Consider the following 15,271-nt stretch of genomic DNA (forward strand, 5'->3'; position numbering starts at 1 on the left):
GCCAGAGATTATTTAATCCAGGATACATTTACATCCTCCTAACCAGCACCAGCCCATCAGAGGTACAGCCCTCTCCAGGCCGCAACAACTCACAGGCTGGTGAAGGGACATGATGGCCTCTGGAAGGAGTTATCTCCTCTTACAGATGATTTATAGGTAGAGAGGTAGGTGGAGAAGATGAACACATACTTGACTCATCAACGTTTTCTCAGTCCCATTTGGCTCCCAGCTCTTAGTGTATGTTACCTTGCCAGAGTTATGAAGTCTCAACGTGACCTCTTTTATGTAGCTATTCAACCTGGAAAAGCAATACCCTGGGCTTTCAGTTTCTAAACCAGGAGTCACACCTGGTTTACGCATTACAATCCTGCGTGGATTGAGGAGGGAGGCCATTTATACACCCAAACAGCAACTTTAGAACTTTTCTAAGGATTAGACATGAGAAACAGTTCTATTGCATGAATGTCAGCAATACACCTTCATTTGAAATTAGAAGAATACAAACAAGAAAGAACTGAGTTGACAGAATATCAAAACTCAAAGCATGAAACTGACGAGGAAGCAAAATAAATAAAGGTCTGGTTCCTTTCTAATGAGCTTCTGCTGTGAAAACAGTTGCCCCCAGGAGACACCCGCTTACCTGCTAACTGCTCAGCTTGGGAAATGGGGCTGCACTCCCTGCAGGGACGTGGAAGAAGTCATTTCTCTCCCTCAGCCATCTGCTTTCCTGTGTATAAAGTTGAGGTGATTATCATTACTTTTACTGCCTTTATTCATCTTGTATGATGGATTGCAGGAGCATGAGAGCTTTTATAGGCTCCGTTCTGCTTGTGCGGGGAATATAACATTTGAGCCTCTACTTTTTAGGCTGCCAGCTTCAGCACATGAAGCCCAGACTCCAGCCCCCACCACGCAACCCCCAAGCAAGAACAGGTTTGAACAAGAGACGTTAAAGCATGGCTGTGCCTGCAGTTCCCCTTCCAGCTGTTTCCTCCGGAGCCACTGGGAGAGGAGTTGGCTTCCTGGCTCTTGTCCTCAGGTGCCCTGAAATCCAGCAAACCCTGTCAGTTTGCATGCAGGACCCACAGTTTTGCCCCAGTCCTGGAATCAGTCATCCCTCCCAGGCCACAGCTGCTCTGCTGAACCTTTAAAAAGATTTGATGCTGCCTTGGTGGTGCTGAAGGCAGAGGTGTAGGCTCTGTGTTTTGGATTTTCTCAGCTGTTTTCCCCCAGTGGTGGCTGCAGGCAGGCAGCATGATGTCTCTCCTTTCTCATCCTTGATAGAGTGGCTCAGAGCCTCTGGTAGACCTCGTGGAGGGCAGGAAGCATCCCATGCCTGCCCCTTCAGGGAGGGAGAGGAAGCTGTGCCCAACAGGTCCTAGGTAAAGAAAGTTTAAAAAAAGGGCTTTTAAAATATGAAATATGTGACATAATTCTTTTGTCTCCATAATTTCTTTGTCTCCATAATTCCTTCATCTCCATTCTCTCCTAAGCATAAAGCAGATATGGGGCAAGCAGGAAAAACCCATGCAAAATTCTTAAATTCTGGACAGGCCAATGAAGTGCAGTGCAATTGCCACTCACAGTGAGGATGAGGAGCTGCTTTCACTCCACGTTAACCTCTCATCCGGAGACTGGCTGGCCCAAGCCTGGCTCTGCCCAGCCTCACCCAGCAAATTTCTCACACATGCTGACATCCAAGACATCTGAGTAATTAATATTTCTCAGATGTTTTCAGAACCCCAAATGAAAACACATCAGAGAGATAGAATTCTTACTCCAAGAGGTAAGAGTAAAATCTCTACCTGAGATACACAGTTCTGGCCCTGGGGCTTGTACCAGGGAGCAATAGCAGTAGCTGCAGCTGTAGACCCGTAGGGGTCAGTTTATACCCAAAAAAAAGCAAAGTCAGGATTTCACAAAGAATGTTGGTCAGTGTTGAACAAAATTGCATGCCAAAAAAAAAAAAAAAGATAGAATAATTACAAGTATTTTTAGTTTTAAAAATAGTTTTGTTAACTGAGGACTGCTGGCAAAAAATGGGCACTTTCTGCAGCCACAGTGGCTGCTTTGTTTCCCACACAACAGCCTGGATGTCTTTGCAAATGCCCACAGACTCCTGCTGGGCTTACCTTTCACTTTAAATCACAATTTGAAAGCTCATCACTCTGGTTGCCATCCTTCCAACCACAAACTACCTACAGTGGTCTCCACTGGAAAGTCCCAGCACTTATCGCCTCTGACCACACCATTTAAAGCTTATGCACTGCAATTCCCTGCATGGCAGCAGTCCAGCAAGTCTGTGAGATGCCCCTGGTGCCATGCCCAAGATACCACAACATCTATAATTAGAGCAGGAAATGCCTGTGGCACTGCGATGAGCATTACCAACAATTTCCTTTCTGCTGCTGCTTGCGAAAGGTTGCTGCTGACATACCCGAGGAATTCTGAGCCTGGTGGAGTTGCAAGAGCAGTGTTATTTTCTCCATCTTCCTTCCTACTTTCCTGCCTGTATCGATATTTTTTTCCTTGTTTCTCATTTAGCTTAGGTGTCTCAGTGGAGGGACCATCTCTTCATCCTACTGTAACAGCATCCATGACCGTGACCCCCCATCTGTGTTAGCTTCTAGGTTATATAGAAGCACAACCTCATAGCATAAGTTATCCCTCTGATTCCTAGTTTAATGTCTAGTAAAAGAGGATTTTTTTAAAAATATCCCCAAAATATGCCTTTTTTATAAAGATTAAGGCCCTGCAGTGTGAAACTAGTCATGTCCTTTTCTTTTAACCCCAAATCCTACCATCAAGTCCACAACATTGGGGTACATTAGCAGGATCCCATCTTACAGAGATAACTCGGTTGTGGGACTCTGGGACCCTTTTTGGGGACAGAAAAGCTGCTAGCAAAGGTGGGAGTAGAACCCCAACTCCTGATACCCAGGGCTCCAACGGTTGGAGGCAAGGAGAACAAGGACAAGTTGGAGTCTCCATGAAAACTTGCTTAAAAGCAGGACTAAACCGCTACTACATCTACTCTAATAGACAGTCAATTAATTTATTTTTAAAAATTAAGTGACACAAGTCCATGATTGTGCTGGTTGACCAGGCACTACTCTACTGCCCGTACACTTGAATATTTTTCCTTATATATAACCTGCATCATCTATATTGAAAAACACGTCTAATTTCTATTTTCTTACTCCCAATGGCTATCAAAGACAAGTAACGACCCCCAGCAACATAACAAACCCCTACTCATCAGGAGACCGTTGTTACCGTTCCCCCTCACTCCTGATCTACACGTACTCCATTCCTTTCCAGCTGAAGTAAATCCAGTTCCTTCAGCCCTTCCTAACAAATCAGTTTTCATCCTTTCGGTTGCTCTCTGCGTCTGCTCACCATGTTTCTTAAATGACAGTGCCCACAGCTGGATGCAGTGGCCAGGCAAGACCCTGGGACAAGCACCACATCGCACTTCCTCAGTTCCTGCTGGTCAGGTCAGCCTGGAGGGAGGCACAGGTCTCATGTATCTGCACCATGAGGAGAGGCTGAAGGATGGGGGCTGGCTCAGACCAGAGCTGAAACAGCTTTGGGAGGACCGAAGAGCAACCCCTAATGAGAGGGTTATAGAGGAGAGGGAGCCAGGCTGCTTGCAGCCGGATGGGAAGATGAGCAGCAATGGGCACGAGGTGAAGCATGAGTTTCAGACAGAATATAAGGACAAAATCTTTCCCCATGAGGATACTCAAACAGTGGGATGGGCTGCCTCCGTCCCTGGAAGTATTCAAGACACAACTGGATGAAAACCTGAACAACCTTCTCTGATCTCACAGCTGCTCCTGCTTTGAGCAGGAGGTTGGACTGGAGACCTCCTCACGTCCCCCCCAGCATCAAGTAACCTATGGTTCTGTGATCCTATGATCTTCCAGATGACAAAATTGGATACAGATGCTGTATGAGCCACTCCCCACAGAGAATATACATTTAAACCTAAAGCAGAAAGATGTTTGAAACAGAGCTCGTAAGGTATATAGGAGGACCTAGTTCAGTGCTGTATTCCCAGGTCAGTGTATGCTTCAAGGGGAGGCCTATCAGAAAGATTTTGGTGATAAGTCTGGGAAGCCAGAAAGATCTCATTGCTTTGAAATCTAGACAATTAAAAAAATCCAAGTGGTTTCAAAGGTTGTGCCTGCCAAATGTCCTTTGCTACCGTCAGTGGTTTTGCAATCTTGCCCTCCCATTTTGTTGCAGTATTTTCTCACCTTTATGACATAAAAGACTCACTTGTGTGGTAGAGCACCAAAAAACCCCGAACAGCTTGAGAGAGGAGAGAAGCAGTGAACCTCATTAAGCCCACAATGTTGTTGAGGGTTTGAAGTAAACAAACAGGAAAGACATTTCCTTGAATTGCTTCAAGTTCTAGTACACTAAAGAGGTAGTTTTACCCATATTAGGTGAAATATTTTCAGAACTGGGTTTTCAACTAGTGTTTCTTAAAGTGACATGTTGAACTTCTCGCTGCCTACAAAGAGCACATCAGAGTCTGCAACAAGCCCTGGGTCCTCAATCTCTTGGCAGTAGAACCACAAAAATTACACCACCGCCTCCTCTATGTAAACTAGAGTGTCTCATCTGTTTTGTAATTGCAGCCTTTATGAAACCTCACTGCAATAGCACTGAGTGACTGCACAGTAAACTGTGCTAAATGTCAGCACCGGATAACTAGAAGTTGTCAAAATTCTAAGTTAGGCGCAAAAGTCAATGCTTGATTTTTACATTTTTCCCTGTGAGCAACAAACGGTGGAGGAAAGAGAAGCCTCCAAAAACTTTACAAAAAGTGAAACACAAATGTAAAATACTCTAGCGTCACTATTATTAAAATAGCATCAGGCACATATTTAAAAAGGAAAGTTGTTACAGGCAGGAAGGTGTGTGCCTTCACACATGTATAAAACCGGCCTTCAGGGGCTGCCTTTGGAGGCTGAGGGAGCACCTCTGCTCCTGGATCTGGCCATCCTTCCTCTTCCCCCCTCTCACTGGCAGCCGAGGCTCGGGTGAGCTACAAGGCTGACTCCTGAGCTCCTTCCACGGGGGAGTCCAGCCTGCTCTGCTCCCCCATCCCCTCCCTGTCATCTGGGGAGGGAATTTCCACCCTCTGGAGAAAACACCATTAGCTTTCCAGCATGTTTCCAGATGTTCATTATTTTTCTTCTTTCTTTACATAAGGACTTTCTGAAAGGCACCTCAAGTTTTGGAAAGCCAGCTGTCCGCAGAAGAACTTACTGGTACTTAGCCCCATGCAGGTGAAGCAGCCCAAGAAACACGACAGCTACAATAAATTAATACCATATGCTTCCTCTCCTATCCCCTGTGTCTTTATCATCAACTTAAAACACAGGCTCTTCACTGTAGGAACTTCCTCTTGCTATGCATTTCTACCACGCCTAAAGGAGCAGGATGCTGCTGTCAGCCTGTCACATCTTGAGGCACATGAACTTAGGTGGTTGCTTCCTCACCCTCTTCTGCTGTGGAGCTGCCCCTCATGCTCTTGGAGGTCTATACTGCAGCTCCCCACCCTCCCCATGCACCCACCTGTGAATCCCGCTATCCAGATGTAGCATTGATATGGCAACATCTTGGACCTGGTAGGAGAGACCTGAAAGGAGAGAAGCAGTAGTAAGAGCACCTCAGAATGCATCTCCTCGTGGGCCTTGCAAGTGGCTTTGGAGAAGCCTGGATGAGAGACACGTGCAGAGGCAGACCTGCAGCCACTCTTTGGGCACCCCTCTTCGAGGATCTGCTGGCAGCTGCCCACTCCGTGCATGAAGCTCATGTGGACACTCAGACACCAGATTCTGGTGCAAATGAAAGGTGTGATTATTAGCTGCATGGATTACATACCATCTTACGTTGTACGTGGGCATGAACCGATCTTCCATCCAAATCCATGAATGTTTCCAAATACACAAATACCATGGAAAAATAAACATACAAAGCATAAACCATCCATCAAGACCAGGTCTGTGATTCTTGCGGATCCTCAGGCTCCCAACCGGAGTCCAGGGAAATACAGCAAGCACAAAAAAGTGCATGCTGTTCGATACTTATTTCTTTGCCTTCATTGCTGCGTGATGGGCTCATGTGAGGCAGCTGTTGGCTCTCCACTCCCAGTGTTTAGGCAGTAACAGAAGGGAAGCAAAACAAAATGTGGCCTAAACCCCTGGAAACACACAAGTAGATATAAACAGCTGGGATGGAAGAAACTATTTTTTTCCATGCCCCCGCTGAGGTTTTATGGTCTTTGCTTCTCCCACAGAGGGATTGCTGGGTGAGAGAGACTGCAACCACTAGAGGATATGTTTGAATTATTTGGAAGTCTTGTGAAGTTTGTATACAAAACTGTTCGTCTAATTGCTGCAATTTGGAAAGCTGAAACTTTCCAAGGCTTGTTTTTGGTTTTTTTTTTTTCTCTCCTTCTAATGCAACTTCTTTTTACTGACTTGAAGTCTTCATTTAACCATGCATGAGAAGCATTTTCTGCAGAGAGTTGCCTGAGCACACTGCAACCGTAGCACCAGGTTTCCAACAGTTGGGTCCGTGTGACAGTATCTGTGTCAATGGCAGATCTCTTGCCATCTCATATGGACGGACTTTTTGTCTGACCCTACTCTGGGAAGGGACCAGGGGAACCAGAGGGCCCCCGTTCACACCCTAATCCACCCCACAAGACAAATACACTATTTCGTGGCCTCTCCATATCTCTGCCATCCTCCTTGTACGCCTAACTCACCATCTCCAAACTGGCGATAGCAAACAGCAACCATTTGAACTGCTGTTCTACAGGCAGGGAAATTACAGCAAATTTTGTTTTTACAGGCAGTTATCAAAAAAAGCAACCGCTTTTACAGCCAAACTGCTCTTATTTTATGTGCCACTTTCACATTCTGGTTTTGTTTCCTCCCTCTGTAATTTACCCAGCGGGGGAGAGGCATATAAATTTCCTGTGCATGCTCCTAGCAGTTTTTGCCCTTGAAAGCCCCGATGAGCAGGTAGCGAGTGGGGGCAACACGGGAAAATCAGCGCCCCCGGGATCTGTAGGAAGCGATGAAATGGCATCAACTTGGGAGAGGGGTAATTTAGGAAATCTCTCGTTGTCGCACGCCTTGGAAAATAACAACCACGAGACCCCGCAATAAGTTAGAGTGATAGCAGCAGTAGATAGTGGTATCTTTATAATTCAAGTTCAAAAAAGAAAAATTGGGGGGGGAGGAGGGTGTGTGCAAAAAAAAAGCGAAGGAAAGTGCCAAACAGCCTTTCATTGTTTCCCAGAGCTGGTCTCTTGCAACTTGAAATAAAGTACTGGAGCAATATACTGTTCTCTAGGGGTTAATGTTACATTAATCAGAACTGACAAGCATGAAAATCATTCTTTGTTGTCTTTAAATTGCTAATTTAAGATTGAAATCTAAAACGCTTGAGCACTGATCGTTAACACTGACGCTCAAACAAAACCCAAGTACAATCTTCTCTCCTATGGGCCACTACACAATTGTTTTACATTTGGTTGAGAAAACAAATGCAAAGTCTGTAACTAAATCCTAATGTATCGTTTAAGTGTTTCCATTCACAGGCTTTCTTTGGCTAAACTTCAACGAATTGTACTACAGTTTAATTGAAAAGCACAGACATTTACATCTGAAGGCAGAAATACTGGCATTGTATCGTGCAATGGCAGCAATAATTCCCCCAAATCCAAATCATTTATTTTTGCAGCTATTATTTTTCCAGTTGCAGAGATAGTTTAATGAGCTGATGCTCAATTGAGGTAACCAAGCAAAGTCTGAGATAGTAACAAAATGTTTATTTAAAAAGCTTAGTAAAGTTTAAAATACCCATTAACGGGTACAATGTGTGGCTACGAAACCAACAAAAAAAAATACGTAGTAGCAAACTAAAGCATGTCCTCCTTCTGCCCCCTTAATGGCATTACAAATTGTGTTAGGGGCCAAATCAAGCCAAATTTCTTTTGCCAGCTTGACTATTTGCAGGTTCAGGTCTATTCGCACTGAAGTCCATGGACATAGGCACTTGCAGCTGAAACAAGATGAATCTTCAGCTTGGCTGAAGCAAACTCCGTGCCCTAAAATCATTTCTTTAACTCCAAACCCATTGGTGGATCTGATTTGGTCCCTCGTGATAAGGAAGAAGGAACAAAGACGTCTGCGATAGTCCCACTGTATACGACTATGGATGCTCCATCGGAAGCTTGTACGGATGTGAGTAGGAGAAGGGCTGGGGTAAAGTGAGCTGTGCCCTCATTCTTCCCTCTGAGGAGCCGGTGAGCTACAGTGGCTGCGATATTCAGCATCCCAGAGTGAAGAATGTGATAAATTCACATCTGGACACTTTGCCTTTCTTTGCCATTACAGTAGAGCAGGGTTGAGCTATGCAGACATACTTACCACATCCATTGACCTCGATGGGAGATCCATAGCAAAGCTTAGGGCAGAACTTGCCGCACAAAAGACGTGTTAAAGACACAAGCACTGTCATGCAGAACAAGCTCTTAGAGCAGAAGAAAAGGACTCAGCATTTGGCCAAGGAGTGGGGTCATGCACTGAGGGTGCTTTGTATTCTGGGGAGGACGTGGGACGATGGCTCCCCAGGCTCACGCAGAGCAAAGGCATATAGGGCTTAGGGAAAGAGATAAAAAGAGAAAATGTGAGAGATTCTGAGCACTCTCTTATCCGGCAACCGAAATACGGAATATGAAGGTTCCTGTAGAGGAGGGCACTTAACTTTTCTTCTGCTCGACAGAGTAGGAGAGTAAAACTGCCCTTGAATTAAGAGGCAATCTGAGCAACATTCCCTTGTTTGTTAACCCCAGCATCACTAAGTAATTTTCTGGTGTCTAGACTCGAAGTCAGATCTAATGTAAGTATAACAAAGTCAGGCGTCCATCATGTCGCATGCTCCTTCACAGCACCCCTTGTGCACAGTAGTAGGGCAGGTCCCAGTAGAGCAGATGAAGAAAATACTGACAAGCGTGTTTTCACCAGAAGATGATTTAGAGTCAAAAGGAGCCACTCCTGAGTTTGAAAACCAAAAACATTTTCACTCTACGCTTGTCCTTACAAGGAGCAGTTGCAAGATTTGATTGATACACTTCTGTGTTAAATTCTGTCTCTCTTGGCACTTCCAACACGTTTAGTTGCTTTATGGGAAAGACTGGCAGGAAGAGGACCTGTTTGAGCATCTTTAGGTCCAATATTTGCATTAGAGCTGGCACTCAGAAGCTCACCAGCAGAACAAGGGGAGCAAGCCAAATGCCTAATAAAGAAAAGGAACCTTAGAGCCTCAGATCTTTCAGTTAAAATCAACAGCACATGCCTAAACAATCGTTTGCTAAATTTTCCCTTCTATGTCAAGGTATTTTAAAATGAGAAACAATTAGCCAAAAAAAAGTCCAAAGTGTCATTAAGCATTTTGGTGTATTTAATATTGTCAATAAGCCTTCAAAACCCCAGGCCCAAGTACTTCCTTACTGTTAAACCATTTTAGCCATGGGGATGGGTTTGTCTGCATTTGCCTGACAAAGCCCATGTGAAGAAGTGAAGGGAAGTCGAATGGGAGGAAGAGGAGTGGAATACACATGGCATTAACCTTGTCAATTACAATTTTCCCTCAAATCAGCATTAAAATGGGTATTTTCTGTTTTCATTCTTCTTACTCAGAAAAGTAGGGAAATTCTTGGGGAAATATGTAGTCATTCACAATGTCATATGCACACTTTAAATTTTTGCTTTGTTTTTAAACCTGCAGATCATTTAAAGACTCAGGAATCCTCCCAAACTTTCATCCCATTTGTGAAAAATACATTTTTGCAAAATACATCTTCTGTGTTTGGACCCAGCTGAAGTTCAATGAAGTGGGTAGGGGTGGGATCCAGTGCACCAGGCAGTCTCCCAAATCAAAGTATCCACACATAGGCCGAGTGCAGGATTCAATTGCCTAAGGATAAGGGAGCTGTCACCACTGAAGGACCTGGGCTGGGGAGAGGTGCCAAGCCACACAGGCAGCTCCAGGAAGGTTTGGTTCTTCTGCAGATCCTCCATCATGCCAGTCAGCCTCCAAGGATGCCTTTGGTGCCCGCGGTCATCTCTAGGGCCTACATTTAGGCAACTAAACATGTCTGCATTCCTGTTACTGCCAATGGAGATCTAAGGGTTGATTCCGTTGCCTACATGTTGGCACTAAAGCAATGTGAGAACTCCTAAAGTATCTGAGACATCTCCCTGGAGCTAGCAGATATGGCACAGGACATATGGGAACTGATGCTGCTCCAGAAGGGTAGCCTGACACCAGGTAGGACATCCCACAGCTTCTCAAGTAGCTTGAAATGTTAACAGAAGTGATTGAACTGTTGGTCAGTGTATTCAAAGGAGTCTAGAGATTGATCCATTTAACCACCCATCAGCTATTTCCTTTGGGTCAATCTAAGGAGATCTCCAGTGCTCAGTTCAGCTGTCTTAGCACCCAATACCATCTGAGAGGTATAGGCTACCTCATGTTGTCTCCAGCTGCTGCTCCACGAGGGCACTACGGTCCTATAGGTTGTGTGCCAGGTTGGCCAGCCCTATCTGAATGTCCCACACACCAGAAATATAACCAATGATATATAGATGTAACCAATACAGGACACCACACACGCCCTCCCCAACTCTACTGAGAATTAGAACACCTAGCTCATATGTAGACACCAACATGTACATTGGTGTCTACAGTTCATCTAGAACTGAACTGCAGCCCAAAATTTTCTCGGGCGCTGGAGAACATCGTGTGTTATTTTCAGGGTTGCACACACAGAGAATTTCTCTTTTGAGTCCTCAATCTGTTTATAGATAAGTTATTTTGTTTGTATCAAGAAACATGGCAACACAACAAATGCCCAGTGCAGATGCTGCATGAAGGTAAGCGTGCAAACATTCCCCAAACACGTGAATACCGGTGCATGTGTGTATCAAGATTTTATATGAGCTTTCCAAGATTCTCCTTGTTATGTGCTGTTTTAAAATGCTCCCACTGTTCTGGGAAAAAAAAAAAGAAAACCCAAACAAAAAAACCCCCACCTTTTATATTTATCATATAGAGCTGAACTGGAAACCATCAAGCTGCTTGTATTAATATACGCAACTTTGTGATTTATTATCGGTCCCCTCATCCCATCTATTTTCTGTGCCTCAGATGTGTAATTAACTCCATATTGGCAGCCCCATCTGCTTATGTCTGCACAGGACATGTCTGTACTGTCGTAAAAGCCAAAGAACAAATTTCCTGATCACCAATATTGCCATGCACTTCAGGGAAGCCGGCTGGCTCTCCAGGAGGAGAAATTTCATATAGGAGCAGCTTGATCTCGAAACAGTTCCTGGTGCAAGCGCTGTGGATGTGGGCAGCTTGAGACCAGAATGGTGACAAATGTGACCTCACATCCCAGCAGTGTGGCTGCCAGGGATATCATACTCTGCGAGCAGTGTCAGGATGCAGGGGCACCACTCCTAACTGGGGTGCTGCAAACAACTAACAGTGGTCACATCAGCAAGAGTGAAAGGTGGCTTCATATTTATTTAAAGCTCATTTTTCATTCCTTTACTTCACATAAGGCTTTCTCTTTGTCTCTCCCTTTTCACCAGCTCTGAACACACAAACCACAAAACCAGACCCAAGCCCAGTGGAGACAAAGATGCCCCTGCATCCAGTCTTCATTGATGGGCTGTGTCACATCAACTCTCTTTTCAGATGGATGCAGAAGGTTTGGTTAACTCTGTTGTTCTGGAGTATCAAAGCCTATTACTGTTTTATAATTATGTTTATGTTTGACAGAAATTTAAAATTGCAGGCATTTGTAAAAATTTAGATGCCTGATTCGAAATAACAGCTTATGACGTCTCCATTCATCAAAGGGACTAAGTAAATATTTTTTCAGTTTTATTGATGCAGTACGTGCACACAGTGTAAGTAATGCATAGCATATATAATGCTAGGGACCATTTAAAAAATACATTAAAACTATTTGCTGTATTGTAAAGGTTTTAACATTGAGTCAGAGGTTGGTGTTTTCCCCTCCAGAGAATGTTTTTATACACAATAGGAAGATATGAGGTTACATTACTTTTAGGGATTTATTATATTTGCTTGCTTCTTGACAATATATTATATATCTGGCATACATTTTCATAAATGCCCAATGAATTTAAAATTAAATCACATTTGGGAAATCAATTTCTGGCTGTCTCAATAAATCACAAACATTCTAGCTGTAATGTCTGTATGGTGGAAAGGAGCTGGGTCTTATGTGTGTCCCTAAGGCTCAGGAATTCTCTTACCAGCTCTGCATGTTTTTAATGTGGCCATTATTTAGGGGAATAAATACATGACTGTGAGAAAGGTCAAAGGAAGGTGAAAAACGTTAAGTGGGATGTCACTAAAGGCACACACGAAGCAGGATATATATGGTAACACCAGCATATAGCAACTCAGTGATTTGCCTGTTAAGCCGGAGCCAAATTTCAATTCCAAATCAATATTTTGCAATGGATTAGCCAACGTGGCAGGAACAGAGATTGAAGGCTGCCCTAACCCCGTCAGGGTTTGAAGTGTGCTTACTGAAAATCAGGAGAAATGTTGTCCACTAACACAGGGAAACCACCCACACAGGGAAAAAAAAAAAAAAAAAAAAAAAAAGAGGAACTTTATTCTGTGTTAAATCAGACACTGCAGGAATAGCAGAGACAGGACAAATCTGTTATCACTAGAAAAGTATTTTGAAAGACAGGGACTATTGGGTGAGAAAGAAGTAGCATTGTGCATTAGAGAGAAGATAGGCATAAGAATAGCACAAATAAGTAAGATTTTTTGAGGATAATAATCACTTTGGGAATGGCTGCCAAAAGTGGCCATCTAGGGCATAAAGGGCGTTGGTGACAAGGCCTCAGGCTGCGTCTAGATGAGTAATCGGCTTTGGAGTGGGGCTAAGCATATGCATGGCTGAGTGCCACCATTTGCCATTTACATTGATGGCCCTAGCCTTCCTGTGAGCATGCCAGGATCAAAGTCTCCCTGGATGCTTAGGAAAACCGGGATTTGGTATTGCCTCTCAGGGCCCTGAATGGCAATACTGCAAACCTCACCTAGACTTCATCCACCCGGACCACAAAGACAAGACCTCCAGTGTGTGCGGAGCCATCCAGAGCTTGGGGTCTGCTCCTCTAGAGACTTATGGGGGCTGAGGAGATCGGGCGAAGGCAGCCTGCCAATGCAGCTGAAGAGGTTCCAGTAGGGATGGTGAGTCAATCTGGTCTTGAAAGCAGATCCAACATCCACTTAAGCCAGCAGACAGATATGCACACAGAACTGGATTTAGATATTGAGTGTGAGAATATTGTAAGAGGATTCCAGTGATGCATCACTAAGGGAGAGTTAGTTTCCCCACTGTGACTGAAGAAAAACTGCTACTGTTCAAGATGGAGGTAGTAACTTGACAGAAATAAATATAGCTATTTGAAAATTGTGAAAGTTGTCTTAAAAACACTTAGGAGGGACGTGGAACTACATGAAATCACCGTGCATGAACAGTTTTCACAAATATTTTCATTAGGCAACAATATTCCTCACTTTAAATTTACAAGTTAGAAATACATTGAAACATGAGCAAAGCCTGGCGAGTTTACTTTATCTGTGCACTCTTTATGACCTCCTGAAAGCACCATGATAAAGTGACCCTGCAGAAAAATTGAATTGTGTCTCTCTTGGCTACATCCTGCTACCACCACCTCAGCAGTCTCATTAGAAACAGCAAGAACTGGAAAGTACTACTGGAGGAGAGCTGAGACAACTGGGGCCTATAGATTTCATTTCAAGTTTTAAACTGAAACACATTTTCTGCGATGACACAATTAGAAACACAGAAACAGATGTGCGAGATTTTGATGCCGTCATGAAAACATCCTGATGCCTAATGGATCCAAATCGTGAGAGGGGGGATCTGAAGTGCTCACGCTCTGCATCAAAGCACTGCTTGTTTACCATGGCTAAGCAGCAGTGCACACACACACACACACACACGATGAACACATTCTGCAATCACTTGCAGCACCGTGCACTGTCTTTCTGGGCAGGTTCCTACAAACCAAAAGCCAACCTGCTTGAGCGTGGATGCCAAAAAACCGCCATCAGCCTACGCGGGGGTGCCCAGTGCATCCCGGGTGAAGTGTAAGGTAACTCAGTTCAGGACAAGCAGAACTGGAAAGCAGTGAAAAAGAGGTGGCTGCACCTCAGAAACTTTGGTTTTAAAAGAAACAGTGTAAAGACACTTCAAATTTACAAAACAGGGCATCTGCAGGATGGGAATTTACAAGTTTTTGCCTATTTAATTTCTGTAATGAAATCCAAGACTGAAAAAGTACTCAATAGATGGGCAACAGGGGCCTGATAAGAGTTTTTTTTTTTTGCTTTTTGTATGAGTTACCTGGCAGAAGTTTCCACAAACAATATGCAAGGAAAGACGTGAAGGAGCCTGAGCTTCCCTGTACGGTGTGTTTGACGGTCACCTCCTGGCACACAGACCCCAGGCACCGGCGGGACCAGAAACGGCTCCTGGCAGCACCTGTGAGCCCAGGGGGTGAATTGCTGCACTTGGCCTGCTGGGGAAACAGAGGTCTTCTTCTGGCTGAACTAGGACAATGCCACCGAAGACGAAACACAAGTGAAATGTAGGAAGGAAAACCAGAAGGACACCTGCTGTGGGCAAGCTCAAGGGCCATCTCCTTCCTGGTTGGCTGCATAGAATCATAGCATTGTCCAGGTTGGAAGGGACCTTTCAGATCATCGAGTCTGACCATCAACCTAACATTGACAAAACCCAGCACTAAACCATGTAACTAAGCACCACGTCTACCTGTCTTTTAAATACCTCCAGGGATGGCAATTCCACCACTTCCCTGGGCAGCCTGTTCCATGCGGGGTAACCCTTTTGGTGTAGAAATTTTCCCTAATACCCAATCTAAACCTCCCCCGGGTGCAACTCGAGCCCATTTCCTCTTCTCCTATCACCTGTGACTTGGGAGAAGAGACCGGCCCCCGCCTCTCACAGCCTCTCAAGGTAGGTGAAGACCCGCCGCAGGGAAAGCAGGTGCCCGGCGGGCACTGGCCGGGGGGCAGAAGCAGCCCCTCGGTCCCTCGGGAACCGGCCTCCAACGCCCGCCCGCGGTGC

Source organism: Calidris pugnax, unplaced genomic scaffold, assembly GCF_001431845.1.
Source record: "Calidris pugnax isolate Ruff unplaced genomic scaffold, ASM143184v1 scaffold44, whole genome shotgun sequence".
In the NCBI taxonomy this organism is placed as follows: Eukaryota; Metazoa; Chordata; class Aves; order Charadriiformes; family Scolopacidae; genus Calidris; species Calidris pugnax.